Genomic DNA, 7,192 nt, shown 5'->3' with positions numbered 1-7,192 from the left:
GAAGCTTTTTTGGGGGGAGGTATGTGCCACTTTATCTATTGTTGTGGATGATATTGTATCAAGTTCTCCTGTTGTCCTGCTTTTGAATGACACTTCCTCACTAAAGATGACATGTTTGAAAGCGTATGCTCTTAACAGGCATCACCGCGGCCAAGAAAATGCTAGCTCACGCTGAGCCTCACATGCAATTACTAAGCCTCATGGATTAACACTTACATGGACGTAGTTGAGATGGAGCTGTCAGTGGCAAGAATGCACAGTGCCGGCCCGATACTATCTCAGCTGGCACTCAGTGGTTGATAAAGTTAAGAATCTGCTGTAACTAATATCTGTATTTACAGGGTTGGTTTTGTGGTCTGTTATGGCCAGTAAAATTGGGTAGAGATCGCGGTATGAGGATTGGGGGGGGGGGGGGGGTCGCTATTGTGTTTTGATTTGTTATATGTGTGTATGTATTGGTTGTGTATATGTATGTGAGTATGTGGTATGTTGTGGATGTCACGAGAGGCTAGCCTGCTGTAGGGCCGCTACGACCCCTGAAGATGGGCTGCAGTCACGGGCAGCGTTTGGCACATCTGCTTTGAGTTGTGACTCCACCCCTCAAGCACCCGTGCATCCACACACCCTGAGACCTCAGGCTGTGACTGAAGGTCAGGCGAACAAAGCCCAGGACACAGTTGGTGAGTAGTGTTGTTGGGAGACACGCTCAATTGTGCTGTGCCTCAAGAGTCTACAGAGGAGCGCCGCGACACTTTTCCCTGGGAAGATGAAAGACGATGACTTAACTTACCTGAAGACTGGCATACTTACCTGAATAACGGAATAGTGCTTACCGACCAGATGGCCACGGGCTGCGACGCTGTCTAAAATTGGCTGAAACCTGTTTTCAAGAGAGATTACCTGAGGAACAGGTTTATATGATTTTTGGTTTGAAGAAGACATTGTTTAAGTTTTGGACTTTGCAAGAGCAACCATTTCCTAGTTACCTTTGTGAACTGGGCTTATCATTTTGTGTATTTCCCAAAACCATATTAAAAACCTGTTACACTCGAACTTTGTGTCCTTGCACTGCTGACTGCCCCGCCGAGATCCTGTATCCCTCTGATATCACATGTGGATAATGCGGGCACTTTCATAACCCTACAGGCATGTCGAGAGTAGGACACCGACCGTTTGATATCCCGGTTTTCCGAATTGGCCATAACCCTCCCAGAGAAAAAGATGGAGGCGGCGTGTTGTAAGCCCGGTGCCGGCCGCAACCCAGGACGCACGCGACTGGCTCTGCACTGAGGAGCACAGGAATCCAACCTCCGGAAGGCGAGAACACAATGCAGAGAAGACAGTTGGCTGTTTGTAAGGACCGCCCAAGAAGCTAGGACTTTATATCGCAGATGGTGCCCGATACGTTGAGGCTATCTGTACGCCTTTAATGAGCCACAGCCACTAGTGAAGCGTGGCCAAGGTACAGTTGGGTTGGACGCTAGCCCCCCTTTCGGGCTGGGTTCGCTGATACTGTCCGTGACCTGGCCCTCCGACCGTGCGACTGACTCTACGATACACTAAAGGCGGAATCTCAGCAGAAGTGACTCACCAGTTCGGCATGGCCCAGCGGTTCCACAGCTGATCTTCAACACAACCCCTCCCTCTTGCCAGATGCACGAACTTGTCCTGATCACGCTGAGGATGGCTGGTACCCGGAGAAGATTACGGCATCTGCATAGTGGAGGCCGTTGTGGTGGCCAAATACTTAACGGCCTGCCTTATGAGGCGAAACGACTCATTCACCAACGAGGCCTTGACTACAGCGTACCTGACTGTGGAACCGTGGAAATACCAAGCCAGACCGCGATGCTATCATCTTCCCGGAAGGGGCAACAAGATTGCTCCACGCCACAGGATGGAGGAGCTGTCCAAGCGAACCCCAAGTGACCCAACCCCGCCCTTTAGGAGCTGTTCCAGGCTCCGGGAGCCCGATCCCCCGCCGCCCCTGAAAGAACTCCGGGAAGCAAAACGCGCCATGTTCCGGTGTGGGAGATGGGACACCTATCCTGCGTGTGGGGAACCGGTGGATGAACCATTGCCCACGTCTGGGACCTCCAGCTCACCACCCACACCCCTTTTGTTCGCTCGTGGGAGTCATGGATTACGCCCAGGGACCGACCCCCACCGTGCCGGTGACGCGATCACCATGAATTGTGAAGCTCTGCTAACTCCGTAGCCGACACCCTGTACCCAAGATCGGTTGGCCCATCGGTCGGACTTCAGGGAAAGTCCTCCGGTTACCTGTTCCGGATCACACCAGAGACTACCCCACCACTGAACTCACAATGACCACCACCACGAACCGTCCACACACAGCGGGAGTGGTTTGATCCCTAAGCCCGTTCCGTTCCTAATTGGACACGATACTGCCCCGCCTTTCTCCCGCTTGTGTAGTGATACACAGGAAGATCGGCCCTAGACCCCCCGGAAGCGGAGAGGCAGGGACGTACTCGGATAGAACGCAAACACCACCCCTCAGACCCTCCACCACCTGTGTTCTTGCAGGGATGTGCAGGTGCCCAGGCTGATTCGAGTCTGTCCAACACGGAGGAGAGAACATGGTCCCCCAGGAAACGCTCCACCAATCTCCATGAGAAACTCCTCCAGGCACCAAAGCTTCCCCCTCTCACAGGCCAGTATGGTACCGCCCAATTTCAAGATCCCACTCTTCAAGCCTGAAGACTGAGCAGTGATAGAGGATTACTAGGGGATCGACCAATCCCTACCTACACCATTTTGCAGTACACGGGGTTTGTGTATCAGGTGTACAGAAAGATGCGGTGCAGGAACAGCTCCTCTACCACAACCCCACCGGACCACCGGCTCAACCAGCCCACACCCAACCCCTATGGGCCGCCCTAGGGTTGAGAAGACGTAGCGGAAAGGATCTTGCGACACTTGCTTTTGGCCATGTGCACACAAGATAGAGAAACTACTGTCTGATTGCCCTGAGTGCCGAGGGTGGCCCCAAAGCCCACAGATAACACCCATCATATCCCTTAACCCATTAGCGTGACCCCTTCGGAGGATCGGACTGGACATCGTTGACCCTTACCGAAGATTGCCAGGGACTCATTACATCTTTCTGGTCCTCCTGGACTATGCAACCCCGATATCCTGAGTGCCCGCTCCCCTGAGGAAGGCTACTTCCAAACAGTTGCCCAAGAGCTATTCCGTTCTGTCCAACGCGTCTTGGGCTCCCGAAGGGAGATATTGCGAGACCAAGTAGTCCTTCATGTCCAAAGGTTATGAAAGAACCTGTACTCTTGCTGAAAATCAGCAGCTAAACTCGGTCTACCACCCCCAGACAGACGGGCTCGTCACCGTTTTAACAAACCCTAAAATCCATGCTGCGGAATGCGATCGGGAATACGGTCGCAACTTTATCCGCTTGCTACCAGTACTCCTGTTTGTCTGGTGAGAGAGGTGCCGCAGTCCGTCTACTGGTTTTTTCCCCGTTGCCGTTGAGCTCTTGCCTATCTTACAGTCCCCGAGACTGCTGACTTGCCAAGGAATTCCTGGGAGGAGCACCGTGCCGCCAGCGAACAGCCTGATCGATATGTTTGGCGCTATTAGAATAGAAGATGAGGCGATCTATCCATATGCGTGAACACATGGAGGCGCTCAACGGCAACAGCAAGGCCTCCTACAACGATCGTCTCAACCCAGAGAGTTTATACATCCTGGGACCGAGTGCTTTTCCTGTGCCCACCGTGTATTCAATTCCTGGCCACCTGGCAGGGGGCCCGACGAGGTCCAGTGAACGGGTGGTATACGTAAACTACAAGTTGAGGCAACCAGATAAAATAAAGCCTAGCAGATATATCATTCAACCTTTTAAAACAGTGGCCCCCGGAGGCGTTGTCAGGAGTTGTCTACCCCCCACAGAGACCACGGAACCAGGGATAGAAAGATTCAGGTTGGTCCAAGCCTTTCCCCGCATCAACGGCAGATTTCCCTGATTTTGGTGGAACGCAACAGAGATTCCTTCTCCTCCCGGCCACTGATTTGGTTCACTGAAATCGCCCCATGCCTGGCAAAAACTGAACCATCGCCCTTAACCACGCTGCCGAGGCTCGCAAGGCGTATACAAGAGAGGTAAGGAAATGCTGCAACTAGGGGTGATCGAAGAGTCCCAATAGTGCCTGGTCTAAGCCCCATCGTACTGGTTTCCACAAGCCGGACTGCCGGCAACGTTTTTGCAATGACTTTCTGAAAGTAAATGAGGTGTCTGGTTTGATGCATATCCATGCCTAGGTTGGATGACTTAATAATTCATTGGTACATGCACGCTTCCTAACCACCCCTTGACCCTCCCAAAGGATACTGGCAGTGGCCCCTGACCTCCGGCGCAAAGGAAGACGGCGCTTTTTGCCACGCCAGGGGGCTTTACAGTACCCCCGGCCCCGTTGTAGTGTCTCCACGGAAGCGCCGGCTACTTCCACTGCAGAGGATCGAGACCCGCTACCCCACAAAAGGTACGCAACAAGCATATTGGACGATGTGGTCTACACAGTCCCGACTGGCCATCACTTACGCCAGAGTACAGGCAGTGGTTGATCACTCCGGGAAGCAGGGCTCAACGTCAACCCGAAGTGCAGGCTGCCCTTCATGAGACAACCTGACCTGGTACCCATCGGCCGGTTGGTCCACGCCTCAGAAGCCAGTTGGGCCTACAGACTGTCCCCGGCATCCCAAGAAGCAGTGAGGGTCGTTTGTGGCTTAGCCTGCTATTATAGACGTTTAAACGGACTGTGCGACCACTTGCTGCACCTCCTAACAGAGTTGACGACGAACCGCCACTCCGGATGTGATTGGAATCCCGAGGCGGAAGCGGCCTTCACGACCGAAACACGTTCTGTGTTCCGTGTCCCTCCTGGTTCGGCGCCGGTACGTCGAGAAGGACTTCATTGTCCATTGCGGATGCTTCGGAGGTGGTCTGGGCTGTTTCTTGGCCCGGCCCTAACGTGAGGACTCCCGTCTCTACCTCAGCAGAAGTACTGCCAAGGAGAAGAACTATTCCACTGTGGAAAGGAGTAGCCTCCGTTACCTGGCCCTGGAATCCCTTGCGTTCTCCTCCTGGGACTACTGTTTACGTGGTTTTCCGACCATGCCCTCAACAGTGGTCAGGACAGGGTAGACTAAAAGTAGGGTTACCAATGGTCTTGATCCTACATGCGTTTAACGTCTCGTTGTGCACAGGGCGGCAATAGCCACGGCAATAGCGGATGCCCTTTCCCCTGCCGCGACGCCTTCTTCGCCTCCTTCACACCTACGATGACTCGTGCCTCGGGGGGGATGTGTGATTTCACGATAGGCGGCAGTTCTGGAGCCCTCGTACCCCTGAGAAATGCAGCCGTCACTGGCAGTTGCACCATCTTTCTGTGGAGAGTGGGAACTCCACCCTCAACAACCCCGTCATCCCAACAAACCAACCGAGACAATCAGGCCTGATGAGCTGAAGGGCACTTAAAGCCCAAACACATTTGGTGAGGATGTTGTTTGAGACACGCTCCAAGTTTGTGCTCTCGATGATCTAACATAGGATCGAAGCGTCACTTTCCATGTGACTATTGAAAGACCTGGAATACTTACCTGAAGACTGATCCTACTGAAGACTGAAGGTTTCTTACCGACAATCGCCACGGCCTGCGACGCTGTCTAAAATTAGGCTAATACTGTGTTTTCAAGAAAGATTTACCTGAGTGAAGCATGTTTATGATTTTTGGTTGGAAGGACATTGTTTAAAAGTTTGGACTGTTGCAAGCACCATTATCCTGGTACCTTTTTGACACTTGGCTTATCATGTTTGTGTTAATTCCCAGAAAAATATTAAAACAACCTTTTGTAACTCTAATTTGTGTCCTGCACTGCTGAACTGTCCGGGGCCGAGAGCCGGTAGCCTCTCTGATATCACAATGTGTAATTTTATATAGTATATATGTTGTAATGCATATGTGTGTATATATATGTGTATATATATATAATTTCCTTTTTTTTTATGTCTGTGATTGTTGTATTTAGTTTGTTTTTGATGGTGATAAGCCAACGTAGTTGGAAGAAAATAAAAAAGTTGTTCACAAAAAAAAAAAAATTGAATAAGACGCCCCCAAATTAATGAAAGTAGAGATTTGTACTTGCCAAAGAGCAATGGAATTAATCATGTTATTTTGGGTAATTATAATTGGTTAGTTAAAAAGAACACTGATATAAGAAAATGGGTCAATTTGACCCGAGGACAACATTAAGGGGTTAAAGCTGCAGTTGGTAACTTTTATAAAATCACATTTTTGTCGTATTTGCGGAAATACAACATGTCCTGACAATAGTACATGAGCTAGATCATCTGTGAAGAAATGATGTTCCTCTGTCTCCGCCTGGTGCTCCTTAATGGCGTTTGCCAGATTCCACCACGCCCGAAGATTAACAACCAATCAGAGCCGAGGAGACTCTAACCGCAGGGCCAATGGGCGCTCGTGAACTCGTGAAATAAAACTAGGCAGCGCGGATAAAATGAGAATTGACATTCTGAATTAATTACATCTCACTTCAAATGTTTTCAGGAAGTGTGCTGTTTAGCTGCATAATGAGCATATTTGGTCCAGTGGTTGGTTTTGGCTCAGGCTCGTCTTTTTTTTTAAGGGTCACAAACTCATTCTAAAGCTAAAAAGTAGAAATATGGTACCTGAAAACAATTGAGGCGAGGAATAAGCAATGCAATAACAGAATCTTGATTTATATTTGATCAGCACCGCCTCTGATTGGTTGTTCAGCGAGCGATAGAATCTTGCAAATGCCTTTAGGAGCACCAGGAGGAGGAAAAGGAAGGTGCTTTTTTCTTTTTAGAGATTATTTGTCTCATGTACTAACATCAGAATACAGTGACTGTTTCAGCATATACAAGTTACCAACTGAGCCTTTTCAAAAAGTTTCTATATCAGAAATTTGGGTTTCGTTGAAAGAAATGTCCAAAAAAGTAACGTGGATGGTTCCCTACAACGTTCCTCACAAGTTAAATAAATAATCAGTTCACTACTTTCATTGAATGTGGATGTTTTTTTGTCAATTTTATAGCATTTGGAGAAAAAAATAATTGATAAAGTTACTTACATTTTGACAAATGTAAAAAAAAAAATGTCAAAAGTGAACA

The 7,192-nt window shown here is 49.6% G+C and overlaps 1 protein-coding gene and 1 long non-coding RNA gene across 2 annotated transcripts in view; one reads left to right on the top strand and one right to left on the bottom strand.

The window, feature by feature from the left end:
* The window catches only part of LOC116691500 (riboflavin transporter 2), a 17,242-nt gene that overhangs the window by 1,850 nt on the left and 8,200 nt on the right, over positions 1 to 7,192 (top strand). The gene's annotated exons all lie outside the window — the stretch shown is intronic.
* The window catches only part of LOC116691502 (uncharacterized), a 14,432-nt gene that overhangs the window by 6,421 nt on the left and 819 nt on the right, over positions 1 to 7,192 (bottom strand). The window contains exon 2 of the long non-coding RNA XR_004332491.1: positions 1,936 to 1,941. This is a non-coding gene — a long non-coding RNA (uncharacterized LOC116691502). The remainder of the gene's footprint in view (positions 1 to 1,935; positions 1,942 to 7,192) is intronic.

Source organism: Etheostoma spectabile, chromosome 6, assembly GCF_008692095.1.
Source record: "Etheostoma spectabile isolate EspeVRDwgs_2016 chromosome 6, UIUC_Espe_1.0, whole genome shotgun sequence".
Classification (NCBI taxonomy): Eukaryota; Metazoa; Chordata; class Actinopteri; order Perciformes; family Percidae; genus Etheostoma; species Etheostoma spectabile.
This window is presented reverse-complemented; position numbering and strand designations above follow the sequence as displayed.